The following is a 23,045-nucleotide window of genomic DNA, read 5'->3' as shown; positions in this document are numbered from 1 at the left end:
GGGAGAGAAGTTCAAGGCATCCTGGCCTACATACAGAGCTACATCATCCTCTGGGAAGCATAGGACATCCTGACCTGATCCGACCTGATTCCCATCCAAAGTTGTAGGACCACCCAATAACCTGACCCCACCTACACTGATACCATTTTAACAATTTTTTTCATGATCTTTCCTTTGTCTTGTAAGAAATAACTCACATATCTATGCCTTATAAATTTAGCCCTACTCTCAATACATTGCAGCTCTTACTGCCCATGGGTCCTGTCCCCATGTTGCTCCATGCTATTCTTTGAATAAAAGAGCACTACTGCCAGACCTTGAGAGTCCAAGAAATCTTTCTTTCAATTCGTCACTCACCGAGCCCACATCAATATACTATGTAAGAATGTGTGTAGAAGTGTTAATAAGTTAACATTTATCAAACTCTGAAAGAGGCACTGTTTTTTTTTTTTTTGAACTATTTTTTTAAGGTTATAAAAGTTAACATCCTTGTGAAATTACAGTTGTACATTATTATTAGTCATGTTGTAGGTACACCACTTCACCCCTAGTGCCCTCCCCCCACCCCCCTTTCCCCTGGCAACCACCGATCAGTTCTCTTTGTCCATATGTTAACTACCACCTATGAGTGGAGTCATACAGAGTTCGTCTTTCTCTGTCTGGCTTATTTCACTCAACATAATACCCTCAAGGTCTATCCATGTTGTTGTGAATGGGACGACTTTGTCCTTTTTTATGGCTGAGTAGTATTCCATTGTATATATACACCACAACTTCTTTATCCAATCATCAGTTGCTGGGCACTTAGGTTGGTTCCATGACTTGGCTACTGTGAATAATGCTGTAATGAAGATATGGGTGCACAGAACTTCTGGAATTGCTGATTTCAGGTTCTGAGGATACATACTCAGTAGTGGGATGGCTGGGTCATAAGGTATTTCTATTTAAACTTTTTGAGGACTCTCCATACTGTTTTCCATAGTGGCTGCACCAGTTTGCATTCCCACCAACAGTGTATGAGGGTTCCCTTTTCTCCACAGCCTCTCCAACACTTGTCACTCTTGGTTTTGGATATTTTCGCCATTCTAACAGGTGTAAGGTGATATCTTAGTGTAGTTTTGATTTGCATTTCCCTGATGATTAGTGATGATGAGCATCTTTTCATGTGTCTATTGACCATCTGTATATCTTCTTTGGAGAAATGTCTGTTCATGTCCCCTGCCCATTTTGTAATTGGGTTGTTTGATTTTTTATTGTTGAGTTGTGTGAGTTCTTTGTATATTATGGAGATTAACCTCTTGTCGGATACGTAACTTGTGAATATTTTTTCCCAATTAGTGGGCCGTTTTTTTGTTTCAATCCTGTTTTCCCTTGACTTGAAGAAGCTGTTTAGTCTGATGAAGTCCCATTTGTTTATTCTTTCTATTGTTTCCCTCATGTGAGGGGTTATGGTGTCCGAAAAGATTCTTTTGAAGCTTATGTCAAAGAGTGTGCTGCTGATATTCTCTTCTAGACTTATTGTTTCAGGCCTAATCTTTAGGTCTTTGATCCATTTTGAGTTTATTTTAGTAAATGGTGAAAAAAAATGGTTGATTTTCATTCTTTTACATGTGGCTGTCCAGTTTTCCCAGCACCATTTGTTGAAGAGACTTTCTTTCCTCCATTGCAGGCCCTCAGCTCCTCTGTCAAAGATTAGCTGTCCATACATGTGTGGTTTTATTTCTGCTCTTTCAATTCTGTTCCATTGATCTGTGCATCTGTTTTTGTACCAGTACCATGCTGTTTTGATTACTGTGGCTTTGTAGTATGTTTTGAAGTCAGGGATTGTGATGCCTCCAGCTTTGTTCTTCTTTCTCAGGATTGCTTTAGCAATTTGGGGTCTTTTGTTGCCCCATATGAATTTTTGGATTCTTTGTTCAATTTCTCTAAAGAATGACATTGGAATCCTGATTGGGATAGCGTTGAATCTGTAGATTGCTTTAGGTAGTATGGACATTTTAACTATGTTTGTTTTTCCAATACATGTGCATGGAATGTCTTTCCATCTCTTTATGTCATCATCAATTTCTTTCAAGAAGGTCGTGTAGTTTTCATTGTATAGATTTTTCACTTCCTTGGTTAAATTTATCCCAAGGTATTTTATTCTTTTTGTTGCGATCGTGAATGGGATTGAGTTCTTGAGATCTTTTTCTGTTAGTTCATTGTTAGCATATAGAAATACTACTGATTTATGTATGTTGATTTTATACCCTGCAACTTTGCTGTAGTTGTTGATTGTTTCTAATGGTTTTTCTATGGATTCTTTGGGGTTTTCTATATGTAAGATCATGTCATCTGCAAACAGCGAGAGTTTTACTTCTTCGTTGCCTATTTGGATTCCTTTTATTTCTTTTTCCTGCCGAATAGCTCTGGCCAACACCACAGTACTACGATGAATAAAAGTGGTGAAAGTGGGCACCCTTGTCTTGTTCCTGTTCTGAGAGGGATGGGTTTCAGTTTTTGTCTGTTGAGTATGATGTTGGCTGTGGGTTTGTCATATATGGCCTTTATTATGTTGAGGTACTTTCCTTCTATATCTATTTTATTGAGGGTTTTTATCATAAATGGATGTTGGATCTTGTCGAATGCTTTCTCTGCATCTATTGAGATGATCATGTGGTTTTTGTTTCTCGTATTGTTAATGTAGTGAATCATGTTGATTGACTTGCGGATGTTGAACCATCCCTGTGTCCCTGGTATAAATCCCACTTGATCATGCTGTATAATCTTTTTGATATATTTCTGTATTTGGTTTGCCAAAATTTTGTTGAGGATTTTTGCATCTATGTTTATCAGTGATATTGGCCTGTAGTTTTTCTTCTTTGTGTTGTCCTTGTCAGGTTTGGGGATCAGGGTGATGTTGGCTTCACAGAATGTATTAGGGAGTGCTCCATCTTCCTCTATTTTCTGGAACAGTTTGAGAAGGATAGGTATTAAATCTTCTTTGAATGTTTGGTAGAATTCTCCAGAGAAGCCGTCTGGTCCTGGACTCTTATTTTTGGGGAGGTTTTTGATTACTGTTTCTATTTCTTTACTTGTGATTGGTCTACTCAGATTCTCTATTTCTTCCTGATTCAGTTTGGGGAGGTTCTATGAGTCTAGGAATTTATCCATTTCTTCTAGGTTGTTCAATTTGTTGGCATATAGTTTTTCATCGTATTCTCTTATGATCCTTTGTATTTCTTCGGCATCTGTTGTGATTTCTCCTTTCTCATTTCTAATTTTATGTATTTGAGACTTCTCTCTTTTTTTTTAGTGAGTCTGGCTAAGGGTTTGTTGATTTTGTTAATTTTTTCGAAGAACCAACTCTTTGTTTCATTGATCCTTTCAACTGTCTTTTTTGTTTCAATATCATTTATTTCTGCTCTACTTATTATTATTTCCCTCCTTCTACTGACTTTGGGCTTTGCTTGTTCTTTTTCTAATTCCGTTAGGTGTCATTTGAGGTTGTTTATGTAAGATTTTTCTTGCTTATTGAGGTGAGCCTGTATTGCAATGAATTTCCCTCTTAGGACTGCCTTTGCTGTGTCCCAAATAATTTGGTATGGTGTGTTTTCATTTTCATTTGTCTCCCAATAATATTTGATTTGTTCTTTAAGTTCTTCAATAATCCATTGTTTGTTCAGTAGCATGTTGTTTAGTCTCCACATTTTTGGCCCTTTCCCAGCCTTATTCTTGTAGTTGATTTCTAGTTTCATAGCATTATGATCAGAAAAGATGCTTGATATTATTTCAACCCTCTTGAACTTATAGATGCTTGCTTTGTTTCCCAAGATATGGTCTATCCTTGAGAATGTTCCATGCACACTTGAGAAGAATGTGTAACCTGCTGTTTATGGATGAAGGGTCCTATATACATCTATTAGGTCCATCTGATCTAATTTTTCATTTAATTCTATAATTTCCTTGTTGATTTTCTGTCTGGATGATCTGTCCATTGGTGTTAATGGGGTGTTGAGGTCCCCTACTATTATTGCATTGCTGTTGATGTCTCCTTTTAGTTTTGTTAAGAGTTTCTTTACGAATTTTGGTGCTCCTGTGTTAGGTGCGTATATATTTATAACTGTTATGTCATCTTGGTTGAGCATCCCTTTGATCATTATATATGCCCCTCTTTGTCTTTCTTTATCTGTTCTGCTTTGAAGTCTACTTTTTCTGATATAAGTATGGCAACACCTGCTTTCTTTTGTTCATTATTGGCTTGGAGTATTGTCTTCCATCCCTTCACTCTGAGTCTGTGTTTGTCTTTGGGGCTGAGGTGTGTTTCCTGGAGGCAGCATATTGTTGGATCTTCTTCTTTGATCCATCCTGCCACTCTGTGCCTTTTGATTGGAGAGTTCAATCCATTCACGTTTAGAGTGATTATTGAAACGTGGGGGCCTACTCTTGCCATTTTATCACTTGTTTTCCAGTTCTTTTGCATTTTGTCCTGATGGAGAGCTGTTACTTTGTGTTATTGTCCTTCTGCTTATCTCCTTTGTTCTGGATTTTGTAACCCCTTTCCTTTTTTTGATTTTTCAGGAATGAGTTTCTTCCTGAGCAGTTCTTGAAGAGGAGGTTTTGTGGTGATGAACTCCCTTAACTTTTGTTTATCTGGGAAAGTTTTTATTTCTCCGTCGTATTTGAAGGATATTTTCGCTGGGTAGAGTATTCTTGGCTGCAGGTTTTTGTCCTTCAGAGTTTTGAATATTTCATTCCAATCTCCTCTAGCCTGTAAGGTCTCTCCTGAGAAATCTGCTGATAGCCTTATGGAGTTTCCTTTGTTAGTTATTTTCTTCTGCCTGGCTGCCCTTAGTATTTTCTCTTTGTCGTTGACTTTTGCTAGTTTCACTACTATATGCCTTGGGGTTGGTTTTCTTGCGTTAATAAAGTTTGGAGATCTATTGGCTTCTGTCACATGCAGTTCCATCTCTCTTCCCAAGTTTGGAAAGTTCTCAGCTATTATTTCTTTGAACAGGCCTTCTGCCCCCTTCTCCTTCTCTTCTGCCTCTGGTATACCTATAATCCTTATGTTGCATCTCCTAATTGAGTCGGATAATTCTCGGAGAGTTTCTTCATTTCTTTTTAGTCTTAGTTCTCTCTCCTCCTCTGTCTGCAGCATTTCTATATTCCTGTCCTCCAAACTGCTAATTCTGTCCTCCATATTATTGACCCTACTGTTCAGAGAGTCCAGATTTTTCTTAATCTCCTCCATTGTGTTCTTCATCTCCAGTATTTCTAATTGGTTCTTCTTTATAGTGTCAAGCTCTTTTGTGACATAGCTCCTGAACTCATTGAGTTGTCTATCTGAATTCTCTTTTAGGTCGTTGAGTTTTTTAATAATGGCAGTTTTGAAATCATCATCATTTAGATTATAGATTTCATTGTCTTTGGGATTGTTTTCTGGGTGCTTATCATTTTCCTTCTGTCCTGGAGATTTAATATATTTTTTCATACTGCTTGATGGCGTGGATTTGTGCCTCCGCATAGAGATAGAGTTTAGTCACTGCTTCCACTTGTTGTGACTGGTGTGGGGGGAGGGGGGCAGCAGTTTAGACTGCCCCAACCAGGAACCCTGTCAGCTGTTACTGACTGGGCCTGGACCCCTCCTCATAGTCACAGTGGTCCTGTGGGGTCCCTCGTCGGTTGTGGGGGCAATCGCAAGGGGGCCTCAGGCTGCTGGTGCCTACTGCTGCAGCCCACCTAGACGTGCACCCTCCTTGTGGTCTGCAGTGGTGCTGTGGGCTTTCCCAGCAGCCAGGAGCAGGATCACCTATAATCTCCAATTTGTCGCTAACAGAGCCCACCAGATCACACTTGTCCACTATAGGTCCCAGCAGAGCTATGTGTATCTTCTGCAGTCTGTCATTAGCTCACCTAGCTGTGCTGCTTTTGCCCCAGGGCCTTCCCACCTTGCAATTGCCAGTTGGGACCTCTCCACTAGTGCTGTGCAGAGGCTTTCAGTGAGGCTGCTGTAAGAACCTGGAGTTCCCCCTTGGGCTACGTAGCCATTTCACTGGAGCTCTACTCTGCCCCACTTCACTCTCACAGGATCTCTGGGAGCCCCTTGCCTCGTCTGGGACATGGCCAGAGTCTGTGGGCCTGGCGGTGGCTTGTAAGCTGCTGCCTTGTGGGGAATTCTGCTCTAGGGATCTTCCTGTGTTCCGAATGCTGGGAGGGGCCTCCCTGCCAATGGCAAGCAGAGGCCCTCCCTGCTGGGGTGGTGCGGGACCCTGGAGCTACCCCCCGGGCTTCAGAGTCGGGTGTTGGAGCTCCACCCAGTCCCCAAGCACGTCCGCGGGAAGTCCGGGCACCCCCTGCACCAACCCGTGCGCAGGAGACCGTGAGACCAGCGGCAGCTTGTGGTCTGGAGCTGTCCCAGGGGATCCGCCCACCGAGAGCTTCCCTTTGTCCTGGATTCTGGGCGTGGCCTCCCTGCTAATGGCCAGCAGAGGCTTTCCCTGCTGGGGAGATGCGGGACCACAGAGCCTTCCCCTGCGACACAAAGCCAGGCGCTGGAGCTCCAACCGTGTCCCCAAGCACGTCTACAGGAAGTCCAGGCGCCCCCTGCACCAAGCTGTGCACCTGAGACCATGAGCCCAGCGGCAGCTTGTGGTCTGGAGCCGCCCTGGGGGATCCGCCCACCGGGAGCTTCCCTTTGTCCTGGATTCTGGGCCTGAAAGAGGCACTGTTTTAAGTACTTGTTATAGAGTAACTAACTTAACCCTCACAAAATCCTCATGAGGATGGTACCAGTATTAACCTCATTTCACCAGAGATAAAACTGAGGCACGAGATGATTAAGTAACTGACCCATAGTCACAAAACAAAAAAGGAGCAGATCTAGGATTCAAACCCAGGGCGTCTGGCTCGGGATCCTAAGTTTTTAAACACATTATCCCTGAATTGTCCTTAAACAGGGACTTCTGAAGAAGAAACATACTGTAAAGAGAAATTCTAGCAAGAGTATAGAATCAAAAGTTAACTATTTTGCCAAAAAGTATTGGAGCTGAGAGGTGAAGTTGGAGGGTGGGGAGGATTTAGAGCAGAAGTTCCAAAGGTCTCATTTGCTGGGAGGAAAGGCGGAAGGAAGAGTAGAAGTATTCTGAAGGACTCAGCTAATCAAGATGGGAGGGGACACATGGTGAAGCATAAAGAACATCTTGATAAGGACAATAAATGGTATCTTGTTTCCAACAATGGTAGAGAAATAGATATATGATTATGAGGACCAAAAGGGAAGATAGAATGGAAAAGCATAGTAATTATTAAAAAAAAGAAAGAAATGAATTGCAATTTGATCAGACCTACCAAAGAAAGGAAAAAGGGAAAATAGCAATCTAAAATAAATAACAAATATAAAATCAGATATAAAGAATAAACTCTAATGCATCAATCCTTAAAGTACAAAGCAGAGACTGCCAAGAAACCCTAGCTGTAGACTAATTACAAGAAAGACACACAAAACAAAGTGATAAAGAAAGATACACCTTGATAAGGATAGAGGATGGCATCTAATTTTAATCCTTCCAAAAGCTGCAGCAAAAGGTTTTGTAATGAATGAGCACAGAACCTAAAGGAGATGGAGAATTGGAAAGGAGGCAATACAAAGTCTGGGCTTGGAAATATCCAGGTGTGAGAATGACAGATGGCTTAGCACACCAGAGAGTATAAGCCCTCAACAGAGGAAAGTCAAGGACCAACTGGATTATAATGCAGAATCCTCCAAAGGCTCAGGAATTGGCGGCACTAGGTACCTGTGGAAGTGGGGACGAAGTGAGAAACTAAAGTAAAGAGGATGGCTTGAAATCTGTTTGAGACACAGTCAGGCCCTTAAATCCCTTTCCTACTCCATTCTCCTAGGAGAATAATGATGTCTTTTTCTCTGGAGAAGGGGGAAGAGAGGCAATGTGGGTACATCAGTCCGGAAACAGGGAGGATTAAGTGAAAAGATGTGGTCTTCCTGTCTTCAACTTCCACAATGCTGACAAGCCCCTCCTCTCCAGGCAGGCAGGAGTCTGGAAGATTCTTCTCAGGAGACTCTGACAGGCCCAAGAAGACAGATCTAAAGATATTGATATCAGGAGGAGAAGGAGCTCCCAACAATGCAACAGCCAGATCACCCACCAGTCCACAAGCCCACCAGTGCACTCCGAGCTTCCATCCAGCCTTTTCACTCCTTACTTTAAACAACAGCAGACAACTGAGGATCACCAGACACCTGAGGAACATCTGTAACATGGAAGATCAGGACCAAAAGAAAACCAACTTAGAGGAAACAGAGACTCCTGAGAGAGAAAAAAATACGCCTTAAAAAAAAAATATATATATATATATACACATCAGATTTAATACATGCATTCAGATAACATAAATATATTCAGGTTTAAAAGAAGATACTGCATCCATGAAACAAAAATAGGATATCATAAAAGGAAAATTCAGGGGCCGGCCCTGTGGCTGATGGTTAAGTTCGTGCACTCTGCTCTGACAGCCCAAGGTTTCACCAGTTTGGATCCTGGGTACGGACATGGCACTGCTCAACAAGCCATGCTGAGGCGGCATCCCACATGCCACAACTAGAAGGACCCACAACTAAAAATATACAACTATGTACTGGGGGACTTTGGGGAGAAAAAGGAAAAATAAAATCTTTATTAAAAAAAAGGAAAGTTCAGAGAAGGAAAAGAAGTGGGTTTTTTTTTTAAATTAACAACATAAAAGTAGAAATGAAAAACTCAATAGAAAGGGTGGAATAAAAAATGAAGGACTTACTAGGGGCCAGCCAGGTGACATAGTGGTTAAGTTCGCAAGCTCTGCTTTGGGGGCCCAGGGTTCACAGGTTTGGATCCCAGGTATGGACTGCTCATCAAGCCAAGCTGTGGTGGCATCCCACATGCAAAACAGAGGAAGACTGGCATAGATGTTAGCTCAGGATAATCTTCCTCACCAAAGGAAAAAAATGAAGGACCTACCAGCAAACAGAACAAAAAGGCACAGTGATGCAAAATGGAGCAGGAAGGGGATAAAAAAAAATTAGAGGACTAGTCCCACCAATATTTGAATATAAGAGTTCCAGAAAGTGAAAAAGTAGAATATGTACCTCAAAGTTAATGACTTTAGTTGAAATCTATAATTAAGATGGGTGATTAAAGTACACAATGGCAGAGAAATATGAATATATGTTCATATAATGGAGGTGGTTTTCTACGAAGGAAAAAATAGATTAATTTTGTGTTTAAAGTAAAATGCCTGATCCCAGGATGCAATGGAAGAGAGTAATAGAAAAAATTTGAATGAGTACAAGTTGTAGAGTTTTGAAGAAAAGTAAAAATGTGCTCAAATTTACTAAGAGTTAAGGGAATGCAAATTAAATACACAACATAATATCACTTTATACATCATCAGACTGACAACCTTTTAAAAACAGATAACATCTCTGTTGGCAGGGTTGCAGGAAAAACATAGAGTTATGCATTGCTAGATTAATGTCTTGTTGCAGAGCAATCTGACAACATCAATTAGAATTAAAATTATATATACGCCCTTTCACCCAGAAATCCCACTCCTGGGAGTCTACACTATAAAAAATGAAAGCAGCAGTGGAGAGGATGTACATACAAGACAGTTTATTGGAGCAAAGTACATAAAGGTAGAAATGGAGACACAGTGAGCGCCCACCAGTAGTGGAACCATTGATTCAATCACAATATTTTCATATAAGGGAATGTTACACAGCCATTCAAAAGAATGAATTAGAGCCATAGAAGCTGGCTTGGAGGCACTACTACCAAGGGTTGTTGAGTGAAAAAAGCGAGATACAGAAAAGCATGTATAATATGATTTCTTTGTATAAAACATATACATAGTCATATGTGGGCTTATGCATATGTATGTTTGAATATGACTATACGAACATGGAGAAAAATGTGAGAGGACACTTTTATTAACATGGACTGGAAGAAGGAGCAGTGGGTAATGTGGGGACACCAGGGAAGGGGAGAGAGGAAACGAAGCCAAAAAGAAAAGCAATTCACTTAAAAACGGAGGCAAGATTAGATCACATTTATACGTTTATGCATAGGTGTTTGAAATTTTTTAAATTTATAGGAAAAAGCACTGTTTTGTTTTCTTAAAAGGGAGAGGATGATTGGATAAGATTAATGAATTGTCACTTTATGAAGCACAGAGAATCTCATGATCTGATATCCTGACTTGCTAAGTTTCAATTGTGAGGGGATAGGCTGAGGATTCGGTTGAAGTGTGTAGGTCTCAGACGACTTCTTCTAATATTGTGGTCTACAGGATTCCCTGGGCACTGTGGATAAGAGGGACTATGAATAAAAGACGAGCAGTAGAAAAGACAAAGAGGAAACTAAAGTTGGACCATTTTACCATTTTGCCTCGGGCCAGCTCAAGGCACAATTGTTTATATCAATTGCGGTTTATTCCCAAATGCTCAGGACTATCGCTTATAGACATGCATCATTACTATATCAATCCTGTGTGTCAGGAAAGAAAAGTATGTTACTTGAGTTATATATGTGATGTGTAAATCAAGAAATAGATGTCAGTAGAGTGAAATACTTATGGGAGCACCAATCAAAATCTATTCCTAATATTTCTATCTACAACTATGACAAAGAGAGAACAATCGACTAATAAGATGGGGTTTTGCCAGAAGTCTCTCACATATAAAAGTCTTCACACCTCCTGTTCAAGCATCTTTTTAAATCTTTCAGCTCTCTCTAATTTCAAGGGAAAAGAGACTTAAGTCAATTTTTCTATTACTAATAAAAATTTAATTACCAGAGGCAATAGTAATAATGGCATTAACTAAATGGGTGTAAAACAAGCTTTACTCAATGTGCGCTGTCTGATCATACACGATGGGGTTTCTTCTTCCTTGGATGTCCCAGAACTTAATACTCATCCAGACCCCTCCCTGTGTCCACACCCAGCAGCTTTTACTAGGAAAGGACTGGAGCAAAGGTGGTTAGGAAAGAGGAAGAAATGAGTACCCTCACCCAACCCGGACTGGTTACCATAATTTGGAGATGGCATGACGTTTGAGGCCTCTCTGATAGGATCCAGGCAGGTTAAGACTATCAACTTGGTAGCAAGGTACAAAATAGCAACATAGGAATATAATTCTGCAACAAAGAAAGGGAAGTTCATGTACTATTTTGAGCTACTTTTCTAGAATCAGAAAATGGTTTGGGTCCAGCCTAAATAGAATTCAGTTTCCGGTTGAACTTTGGGGCTCTAACCTAAGCATTTTTGCATGTTTCATTTTGACTAATTTTCACACCATTTGAGTTGACCCAACACTACAAAATTATTTCTGTTTCATTTGACCTCCTAAACATTCTGTGGTTTGTTCTACTGAGGCAGGAAGATGAATTAACACAGCCACTGTCATCTGTGTTTTACTTTAGTTTACAAAATGTCTCCTTACGATTTCTCTCCTTGGCACTCTCAATGGTCCTGGGAGGCGGCACCAGCAAAGCTGGGATTATTATTGTTATGCTAATTTAACAAATGGAGATACTGGGACTCAGAGGGAGAGTGGCTTGCCCGAGCATACCCAGGCACTGAAAGCTTGACTGCCTTTCCAGTTCAGGTCTTCTAAGTTAACATTCGGTATTGGAATATGTACAGGGAAATGTGCATTTTTTATAAGCTCCTGGTGGGGGTGCCAACTAGTACAATGTTTCTGGAGGACAATTTGGCAATAGGTATCGAAAGTCTTAAAATAGGTCTCAGTTGTCTTGAGCTGCCATAACAAAATATCACGGACTGGGGAGCTTAAACAACAGAAGTTTATTTCTCACAGTTCTGGAGGCTGGGAAGTCCAATATCAAGGTGCCAATCCAAATCCTGGTGAGATCTCGCTCCCCGGCTTGCAGACTGCTGCCTTCCCACTGTGTCTTCACACAGCAGAGAGAGAAAGATAGCTCCCTGGTGTCTCTTCCTAGAAGGACACTAATCCTATCTGATCAGGGCCCCATCCTTATGATGTCATTTTACAGTAATTACTTTTACAAAGACGCTGTCTCCAAATATAGTCACATTAGGGGTTAGGTCTTCAACTTGGGAATTTCAGGGGCCACAAACATTCAGTCCATAACAACATGCATACCCTTTGAGCAAGTAATTCCTTTACTAGGAAATTAACTCAGGAAAGTAATTAAACCCATTTACCAAAATATATGTGGGGGCCAGCCCAGTGGCATAGTGGTTAAGTTCAGTGTGCTCTGCTTTGGTGGCCTGGGTTTATGGGTTTGGATCCCTGGTGAAGACCTACACCACCCATCAAGCTATGCTGTGGCAGCAATCTACATACAAAATAAAGGAAAACTGGCACAGATGTTAGCTCAGGGCCAATCTTCCTCAACAACAAAAAACTATATATGTATAGGACATTTCTTGCAGTGTTTGGGGGGTAAAATACTTTATACTTCTGAACTTCAGTTTACTCATATCCAAAAGGAGAGATAATAGTAATACATACTGCATAGAGCTGTTATGAATATTATGAAGATCCAGCACAGTACCTGGCAAATCATAGTTTCAATATCAGTTAAGATGTTTTCATTAGCCATTAACAGAATACTCAAAAAAATGGCTTCACCAATGGATATTTATCCTCTCACATAACAAGAAGCCCAGAGGCAGGATTACTTAATTCAGCAGCTCAATAAAGTCAGGACTTTTTATTAGCTTCCCTGTTGTTTTTCATAACTTTATTTCCTCATGGTCTCAAGATGGCTGCTGTAGCTCTACACACCACATTCCCACATGACAACTTCCAAAGGTAGGTGGGGGTGGTAAAAGAGGAAAATCTTTCCCAGAAGGCCTCAGCAGACTTCCCTAGAACTAAGTCACATCCCTATCCTAAATCCTACTGCAAAATTCTTCTCAGAGCTGGGGCAGCTGGCTGGGGCTAAAGGGAAACTAGTGGCAGTAGGCATTCTATTCCAAGTCTTGCAATACTGGACTCTCCTGCCAGAGGTGATGCTTCAAAGCTGCCTCATGTGGTTTTGCAGATTGTGATCCATGCAAGGACCCCAGACCAAGAGCAGTGGGTGGGGACCCAAACCCAGCTCAGCTCTGCTCTCCAAGTCATGACTCCATTGCTGAGCTCCATCTACCTAGAGAAAGAAGCACCTTTTTCTTCAGAAGGGCCACCTTTGGGTACCACCAAAAGGGCTTGCCAGTCCTGGACCACCCATAGGAAGGTGCCTCTTTCTAATTCATGTGGAGATTCCATATGGGCTACCTGTAACCCTGTCTAGCTTGATCCTAGAGACTGGGGGCTGGAATGAGCTTACAGATGAGAAACCAGGGAGATTCAAGGGCTCCCAGTGGTGGGAAGAAAAGGCCAGGAACTGGCAAGGATTGCCTAGGATCTACTTTTGCAGAATTATCTTTAGCAATATTTTAAAGAGAAAAATTTCTTTCTGTCCTAAAATGGAATCTCTTCCAAAAGAGTTAGAGTGCAGGGCCATTTGCATTCCAGCCAAGGGGTAGCTCCAGGCAGAACTCACCCTCTGTCCTACGCAGTGTGGGTAGATGATTTAAAGCGCTGTTTTTTTAAAAAAAAGATTGGCACCTGAGCTAACATCTGTTGCCAACCTTCTCTTTTCTTCCTCTTCTTCTCCCCAAAGCCCCCCAGTACATAGTTGTATATTCTAGCTGTAGGTCCTTCTGCTTGTGCTGTGTGGGACGCCGCCTCAGCATGGCTTGATGAGCGGTGCTAGGTCGGCGCCCAGGATCCAAACCAGTGAAACCCTGGGCCACCGAAGCTGACCACGCAGACTTAATCACTCGGCCAGGGTGCGGCCCCTAAAGCACTCTTGAACAGCACCACTCTTGCTCCCGCCCCGGCCCTTCTGCACTGAACTTCTAGAATAAGACCTATGAAAAGAACGTCCCCTAAAGTGAGCTTCTTATAGCTCTTCCCTGAGGACACTGTGGGGTTTCATGTCCCTTTACCTCTATATGTAATGTTTATTGCCACTGCCTGGAATCTCCTGCTTCTACCCAACTTCTCCTCCAGGTAAACAATTACTTGCTCCTTCCTCAAAGATCCCCTTGAACTTGAATGTCCTATAAATCATTAGTCACATTGCATAGAGATTATTAGTTTACAGGTATGACTCAACAACTAAGCAGGAAACTCCTCTTCTGGGCCAAAGACCTCATCCTTATCATTGCAGCTGTCAGCTCAGAGCTCCAGGAGCTCAATGGAAGGAGCGAGGATAAGAATGAAGGGAAGCATCAGACCTGTTGAAGGTTAATAATCAGCATGTCTTGGCGGAAGGGTGGAAGAGAAAGGAGGAACATCTGTAGAAGGATTGAGAAAGGTCTGTGAGAAAGGCCTTCCTTAAGCATAATATCCCCGAGGACAAGCTCTTCTTCCAATGTGGGAGTCCTAGAGACAGAAAGCAAAAGATCAGGATGGTCCAGAGCCTAATCAGGGGGATACCTCGGTGAAAACCAAATGTCTTTCCTGGCATGAAAGGAGGCCACCAGTGCCAGCTTCTTCCCTTCTCTTTAGGAAACCTGCACTTCTCAGTGAGACAAAATCCTATCTGTGGCTCTCCAGCCCTCTTGCGTGGTCCTTCAATGGGACCCAGAGTTTGACTGGTTATTCACAAATGACTATGAAATGTACCTCGTGGGGGGTGAAGCTAGGCCCATGTGCCCCAGAGGATGGACCAGTGAGCCTCCAAGGCATGAAATGACTGCGGAAGGATGCCGTGTAGAAGACGGTAAATGCAGCAAGAGCACGTCCCCGTCGGTTAATAAGGATTAGCCGGAGGACGTGCTGTGGTTCATAGCAGACGTAGTTTTGGGGTGATGCTTCCTGGAGTGCTGTAATTAGAGATGGCCACACACACATTCTGTCGTTTAGGCAGGTCAACAAATACGCAGCCCTTTCCTGTGTGTGATTCCAAATACTCCCGGCTCAGGACAGTGTCAAGTTTCTACGCAGGACTGTTCTAATCCAGACAAGCTTTCCCTTTGGGCAAGGAGGCTCTCAGATTCACGGTGTGTGCGTAAAGCTGGTCAGCACAGAGTGGAAAACAGCAAAGCTCGCCTCCACGTGGAGGACTTGCTTATTTTCAGTCCAGTGCGCAATTGGAAATGAACTGACTACTGTGCGCCTCCCAACATAGACCACATCCCATGGGGTGGGAAGAAGTGAATGCATTTGAAAGTGTGGACAGAGGTTTTTTCTGCCGGGACAGCAATAGTTTAAATGTAAACCATAGCTCTTGCTGAGAGGAGAAATGGAGAATATTTCTGAAAGGAGAACAGAAAGAACCTTGAGGAAAAAAATTGTCTGTTGTTTTTCAAGTGTCATCTGGGGTGGTACTGATACCGCTGGCCCAAGGACCACCCTTTGAGTAGCAGGGCCCTAGAAGACAAAGGCCTGAGACTGGTTTGCAAGAAAATGTGTATCCAGAAGAAAAAATGTAAACAGCATCATGGCAGGAGTTTGTGTTGATGGCAACTCAGCACCGTGGGCCAGAGGGTGGGATAGCCAGAAAGGATGAGAACGGGATGGCCGCTTTGGAGTAACTTTGCTACATAGCAATAAATATCTAATGCAGAGGAATTTGGCAAAGCTTCCTAAGAGACATGTAGAGAAATATCCTCCTTACCTTGATTTTGTCACATGACCCATGGAACTCAGAGTCAGTTACTAAGAAAGCAGGCAAGAGAGAATTGTGGAGCTGTTTTGTGTCAAAAACCAACCTAAGAAATGAAGAAAGTGCAAAATGCAGAGCCCATCCCCTACCTAGTCAATGCCAGGCTAACTGTGGGAGGTGGCCCCAGCAACACAATGCTGACGCCACCAGACCAGGCCCCCTTCCACTCCCTAGACCTCTCACTGGTCTGAGTGGGGACGGGTGTCAAGGCCACCATAAAATCAATGGAGATGCTACAAGCCATCAAGGGTGTTCTTTGGGTCCATTTTCCTCCCAGATGTCTAATTGTGAGTGCTCTTGGAGGCACGGGGAATCCAGGGTGGCCCAAACCACGTGTTCTGGCTCCCTTCCCCCAGAGAGTGGTGCAGATTTGCAGGGAAGAGGCAGTGGTGGAGAATGGGGATTGATTCAAGGTGGAGGCAGTTTAAGATTTCGCTAGAAAGACCTTGCAACATACTAAACTGTGTTGAATCTGCTCCCCAGGTGTCTTGACAATGACTGTGTTCTGAGATGAGTCAGGCTTCTTTCACTTGCAGAGCTGTTCTGTTCAAGTAAACAGTTGTATAATTAAGATGATTTTAGCTGCAAGTAACCAAAATCCCAACTCAAAGAACTAAAACAATAAGAAAATGTACTGTCTTGGGTACTACGAAGAGCTGAGGTAGGGTAGCTCCAGGGTTGATTAACTCAGTGGCTTCATGACTTCATCAGAGACCCAGTGTATTAGGCAGGGTTCTCCAGAGAAACAGAACCAACAGGATTTATATGGATCTATAGAAAGAGATTTATTATAAGAGATTAGCTCATGTAATTATAGAGGCTAAGAGGTCCCACTATCTGCCATCTACAAACTGGAGGCCCAGGGAAGCTGGCGTTGTGGTTCCAGTTCAAACCCAAACACCTGAGGACCATGGAGACAATGATAAGTCCCAAACTGAGACTGAAGGCCCAGGAAGCAGGAGCACTCATGTCTGAGGACAGGAGAAGGTGGATGTACCAGCTCAGGCAAGAGAGCAAATTCACCCTTTCCCCACTTTTGTTCTATTCGGGCCCTCAATGTATTGGATGATGCCCACCCGCATTGGGGAGGGTGACCTTCTTTACTCAATCTACAGATTCAAGTGCTACTCTCTTCTGGAAACATCCTCACAGACACACTCAGAAATAGTGTTTATTTCTGAGCTATCTAGCCATCCCTAAACCCAGCCAAGTTGACATATAAAATTAACCATCACACCCAGGTTCTTTGCTTCTTTAAGCTCTGCTATTCTCATTGTTAAATTTATCTTTAAGTTGATTCCTCCCACGGTCACAAAATGATAGTAGCAGTTCCAGAAGTCATAGCTAGATATGACAAAGTTAACATAAAGAAGAAAATGTCTACTCTTGTATGTCTCTCATAGGAATTTTTGCCATATTCCTCTGTATTAGATATCTATTGCTGTGTAAAAAACATCACTCCAAAACTTGGCAGTTAAGGAAGGGATTGGCACACCTTCCATCTGAAAAGGGCCAAATAATAAATATCTCCAGCTTCAAAGGTCATGTGGTCTCTGTCACAATTACTCAACCCTGCCATTGTAGTGGGAAAGCAGCCATAGACAATAGGTAAATCAATGGACATGGCTGTGTTCCAATATAACTTTATTTGTAAAAACAGACAGCAGGCTGGATTTGGCCTTCAATCTATAGCTTGCCAATACTGGGCTTAAAACAACAAACATCTGTTACCTCACAGTATTTCTGTGGGTCAGGAATCTGGGAACAGCTTAGCTGGGTGGTTCTGGCTCAGAGGCTCTCATGAGGGTGCAGTTAATCTGTGGGCTGGGGCAGCAGTCCTCTGAAGGCTTAACCAAACCTGAAGGATCTGCTTGCAAGACAGCTCCCTCATATGGCTGTTAGCAAGAGTCCTCACTTCCTCATTACATGGACCTCTCCATAGGGTTGTATAAGTGTCCTCACAACATGGCAGCTGGCTTCCCCCAGAATGTGTGGTCCAAGAGAGAGTAGGTAAGAAGCCATGATCTCTTTTATGACCTAGTCACACATATCCTGCCATACTCTGTTTGTTGGAATTGACTCATTTGTCCAGCCCACATTCAAGAGGAGAGGAATTAGTCTCCCCCTTTTGAAGGGTGAAAAGATGAAAACAAGAAGATGATGGCATCAAACCAGTCTTGATGTCTTGGCCAAACATGTGATCCATTTCTAATAACTGAGATCCAGCCTTATTCCTGAAGCCTGTTTCCACCATGTACTTAATTTCTCTGTTCCTTGGGTCTCAGTTAATTGATCTGACACTCTCAAGACTCTTTTTTACAAGTGCTACTGGGAAATCACAGGTCTGCCACACATGGTTATACAGTTTGTATGCCATCTAAGAGGCCCAGATAAGACGGAAAGTAGCGGCTGAAATCTAGCCTGCCCTCAGCTCATCCAGCCTTGTTCCCTGAGGAAGGAGACAATTTTTGTCATTCTTTTGCCCAGAGGAGGCAGTTCTGCAGGGATCCACATAAGGTGACTTATGTGCCAGTGATGACCCCGGCATGTTGATTGTTGGAATGATTTACCCCCAATCTTCATATATTTGGCGGTCATTCCAGCCTGTTGAGATTTATTTGGGTCCTAACTCTGACATCTACCACATTCTCCATCTCTCCATCACTTTCTTTGCCAGTGGGGTGCACACAGCCCAAGAGTGCATAAGATAGTCCTTTGGAGTTCAGGTAAAAAATAGCAGAACTTCTATTTTTAGCTTGTTTTTTTTTTCATCCAAAGCAAGAAAGGAATTAAGCCTTACTATTAGTTAATAAATTAGTGCTGGTCGATGTTTATATTTATAAGCAAATGTACATATATTGAGATAAATGCTCAGAAGTTTTTACAGATGCATGATCAAGAAATATTAGAGACTGTTGTTTTATATCATCATCTAAGTCACTGATACAAATTTTGAATGAGGCCAGCCTGAGAACAGAACCCATAGATGAACACTGATCTAATAAGCTGTCTGAGTACCATTACCATCTGACCCAGCCCCTAGCCCAAATCAACCGCATGTAACACATACTCCATGCTAGGCAGCCTCTCAGATGGTCTCCAGTGATCCTGCCTCCTGCTTTTCACACCCACATAAAGGACATTTTGCATGACGCATCATGAAGCTTTATAAAATCCTGAGCCAGAGATATCCGGCTAAGCCGCACCAGGATTCCTGACCCACAGAAACTGTGAGATAAGAAATATGTGCTGTTTGAAGCTGCTAAATTTGGGAGTTATTTGTAACACAGCAATAGATAACTGGTCTATTCTTCTAAGCAATGAGTAACAGATACCTCTAAACTTGCAACAACACTGCAACCTAGATACTATCGTCCTCAACTTACAGATGAGGAAACAGAGGCTCAGAGTATTTAAACGACTTTCCCAAGTTTGGGACAGCTAGTAAATGACAGGATTAGAATTTCAAATCGAATTTAGCTCCAAAGTCCACACTCTTTTCCACTAACAATAAGTTATTCCCTTATCTAGCTATATGACCTTGGGCAAGTGACTTCAATCTCTTGGCAGTCAGTTTCCTCATCAGTAAAATTAGGGACTGAAACAAATTATTCATCTCTAATATTATAAAATTACATACCCCTCCTCTGCTTTATTTATAGTCTAAGAAGCAAATTTAAAGGAGGAATGTTGGGGGGTCAAAGATTTGAAGATCATTTGATTTAGCTGAAGAAATGCATCAAAGTCCAAAACTGGAGGCTTGTGAATCTCCCTTGTTTACGTAGCTGATGCCAACAGCTTCCTATACGTCCCGGTGCTGCCACTCAGAGGATAAAAGGGGGACAAGGCAGAAAGTGAAATACCATATGATTTCACCCATAAATAGAAGACAAAAACAACAAACAAACACATAGAGACAGAGATTGGATTGGTGGTTACCAATGATTCCCACATGCGTATGGTGATGGATGGTAGTTAGTCTTCGGGTGGTGAACATGATGTAATCTACAAAGAAAATGAAATATAATGATGTACACCTGAAATTTATATAATGTTATAAACCAACATTACCGCAATAAAAAATAAATAAAAAATTTTTTAAAAACCAAAATGGAGGACAAGGTCTATTTCTAGGAGGAAACAAAGAAGAGACCTCTAGTCTACTCTGCCCATTCCCCAGCTGCAAAGAAGGTAATAAAAGTAATAAAATTTAATTTTGCTGCAACTCAGTATATACTCTTAACACATCTATGTGACAGATGGATTGTGTGGAGCAATGCAGGCAAAGAGGTAGCACAGTGTCAGAGGGACCCCATGACCAACACTGTGATCATTGTGGATGCATTCAGCCATATAAGATGTTGTCTTACTTTCCTATGCTTTATCATCGTCACTGGCTTTCTGTGTGTTTGCTGTTTTGAATCTTTCAACCCCTTGAAATGTGCCTTCAAAAGCTCTAGTATTTTAAGCTACACCTCAAACCCAAAAAAGTGGAAACTGTTGCCCTAAACCCTAGGACAATGGCCTGACATGATCTGCTAGGGGACCCTTTCAGGACAACTCATGTCAAAACTCTACCTGCCACTTTGGTATCTTTGGGAGTTAAAGAAATAGAGACCTTCAACTTTAACCTGGTGAGGAGACTGCTGTACTTATAACTGAGGATGCAAAGTCCAGATAAATAACCAGATAAGGTAGATAAAAATACAGAGTTCCTTCCTCCTCAACAGAAAGAAGCCCAATAACAAATCTCTTTTAGAGTTTAATAATGTTTGGCAAGGCGATCTAGCTGGAAGCTTATGGACTTTGTTATCTAATCATTCATTCATTCATTTCTTTAACAGATCTGCCCCTTACTAGCTAGGTGAACACAGACAAGTTATGTGCCTTCTCTGAGCCTTAATTTCCATCTTTGTAAAAAGAAGGGAATTATAGTACCTCCCTTGTGTATTATTGTGGAGATTAAAGAAGATAGTTTATTTCAAAGAAGAGCACACTGTGGTGCAAATAGTAGGAATTCAATGAATGTTCGATTTCCTTCTTTTGCATTCCTTCTCTTTTTCCTTAAGAAATTTACATTTGGTCTATGTTTTTAAACGATCCCCCTGGCTCATCTATGGAAACTATATACAAATGGAAAGAACAGAAGCAAGGAGGTGGGTCAGGAGGCTGTTGCAGTTGTCCAGATGGGAGATAATAATGGCTCAGACTCAGAGGGTAGCAATGGAAAAGAAGAGAAGTGGGTAGATTGAGGATGTTTTAAAGTAGTAGTTGACAAGACTTACTGTGGAACATGGGGAGAGAGAAAAAACTCTTGTTAGAATTTTTATTTAGCTCATTTCATCCCAAAGAAAGGGAACTTGATCCATCAATGTTGTCTAGATTAGCATTGTCCAATACAACTTTCAGTGATGATGGAAATGTTCTATATAGGTGCTGTCCAACATGGTAGACACTAGCCATATGTACCCACTGAACACTTCAAGTGTGGCTAGTGTGACTAAGGAACTGATTTTTTATTTAATTTTACTTAAATGTATATAGCTACTAGATTGGACAGCACAAGTCTAGGTAATATACCCGCTAGAGGTTTTCCCCTATATTCCCTTAATTATACAGACATGACAATTTACAGAACTTCCAATTTGTTTTCACATACATTCTTATGATCTTGTCCAATCTTAACTGCTCGACCAGTTTCTGTTACTTGAGCTAAAACCTGAAAAAATTTGCTAAGACTCTTCTACTTCTATTAATCCTAATATTATAACATTAATGGGTAACCCATTTTGTCCAACGGTAAATATCATGTAAATTATATCCTTGCGTGATTTAATTAAGTTGGAATATTGCTCCTCTGCCTAATTTATGTGAAATCAATTGTAGTGGTAACTACAGATCATATCACTTAACCATAATGCCCAAAGGAGAAATGATTAATTTCAAAAGGACTCAGAAGGAAGGCTATGACCTAAACAAACCAGTAATAAATCTGACTGTCTTCTAGCCTAAGAACTGAAGTTGTCATTGCACACAGGTACTTAGCAGGCATCTGAAGGTCGACTTAGGGGGAATTTCAGTGGTGATATTAAAATTAAAAATAAATTTTAATTATTTTCTATCTCATATTTGTTGCACAATATTAATATTTCCAATTTATAAGGGCCCTTTTTTCTTTTCTTCCTTTATCTTCTTTTCTCATTTTCCTTAGGTGAGCTCCAAATATGTCCAGCTACCATGTAGTCCACATATACCTCAACAATGTATTCAAACCCAAACTTATCATCCAAGCTACATTTAGGGAAAAGTTCAAGGTCTTACTGTGGTACACATACTCCCCCTATCTTTCTACTAGATACTCGATACTAGATACTTGTAGTGAATATTTTTTGGTTCTGTCTGTCCAGCATCACTTTGCCCCTTTTTTCTGATAACCGCAACTCTCTCCTCCCTAAGGTAATGTCCCTTGCCCCTACCTGTGATTTTGATGGGACAGCCAATCACAGTACTCCTCCATCCCCCAGCCACAATCATTGGCCTGGAATGGTATATGATGCAATCAGAATTCTTACCTGGGATTTTATACGCATCCTGGAAGAAAGGAGACCTCACTTTCCTTTGTAGCTAAACCAAGATGCTGTAAATCTTGAGCTGCCTCCAGTCATGCCCTATCATTTCCCAGCCATATGGAGGAAGCGCCTCCGAACTGGAAGAGAGTAAGACCGGCACATAGAGGAAAGTAGAGGAGAGTAAGAGAGCAAAGAGGCAGACCTGATGATCTCATTTCACTCCCCCGAGTCCAGCTCTACTCGTGGACTTCAATCAGCCATCAATTTCCCTTTTATACTTAAGCTCTGCGAGTTGGGCTTCTGCCACCTGTAACCAAATGTGTCCTGTTGAATATAGTACCTCTCATAAGGAGCCACACGCTCCTTCACTCTCCATGTTCCAGCCATACTCGAACATTCTCTCTGGTCACTGTGCTCTTTCATCACTGGGCCTTTGGACATATCATCCCTCTGTCTGGAGCCCTTGCCTTCAGATCTCAGCTTAAACTTCATTTTCTTTGGGAGGGCCTCCCTGGCTTTTAGATGAAGTAAATTCACCTGCTGTCAGCTCCCGTGACACACTCTGCTTCCTAACATAACACTTACCTAGTTTATCATCGTATCTTTGATACCTGTCTTCATGACTAGACTCCAGGCTCCGTGAGGCCAGGGCCTGTGTCTCTTTTTCACTGAGTATTCCCCAGTACCTAGAATCAGGCTTGGCCCAGAGTAGGCACCTAATGAATATTTTGAATGA

General features: G+C 41.8%; 1 protein-coding gene across 5 annotated transcripts in view; it reads right to left on the bottom strand.

Annotated features, from left to right (window-relative positions):
* Positions 1-23,045, bottom strand: part of MAP3K7CL (MAP3K7 C-terminal like) — a 97,310-nt gene that overhangs the window by 52,826 nt on the left and 21,439 nt on the right. For 2 of the 5 annotated variants that reach the window (XM_070597257.1, XM_070597260.1), the window contains one exon: positions 19,680-19,745. The exons of the other annotated variants lie outside the window; for them this stretch is intronic. The gene's annotated coding sequence lies outside the window, so the exon portion shown is untranslated. The remainder of the gene's footprint in view (positions 1-19,679; positions 19,746-23,045) is intronic. 5 annotated transcript variants of the gene reach the window in all.

Source organism: Equus przewalskii, chromosome 27, assembly GCF_037783145.1.
Source record: "Equus przewalskii isolate Varuska chromosome 27, EquPr2, whole genome shotgun sequence".
Classification (NCBI taxonomy): Eukaryota; Metazoa; Chordata; class Mammalia; order Perissodactyla; family Equidae; genus Equus; species Equus przewalskii.
Note: the sequence above shows the minus strand (reverse complement) of the source record. Positions and strands in the feature narration are given on the sequence as shown.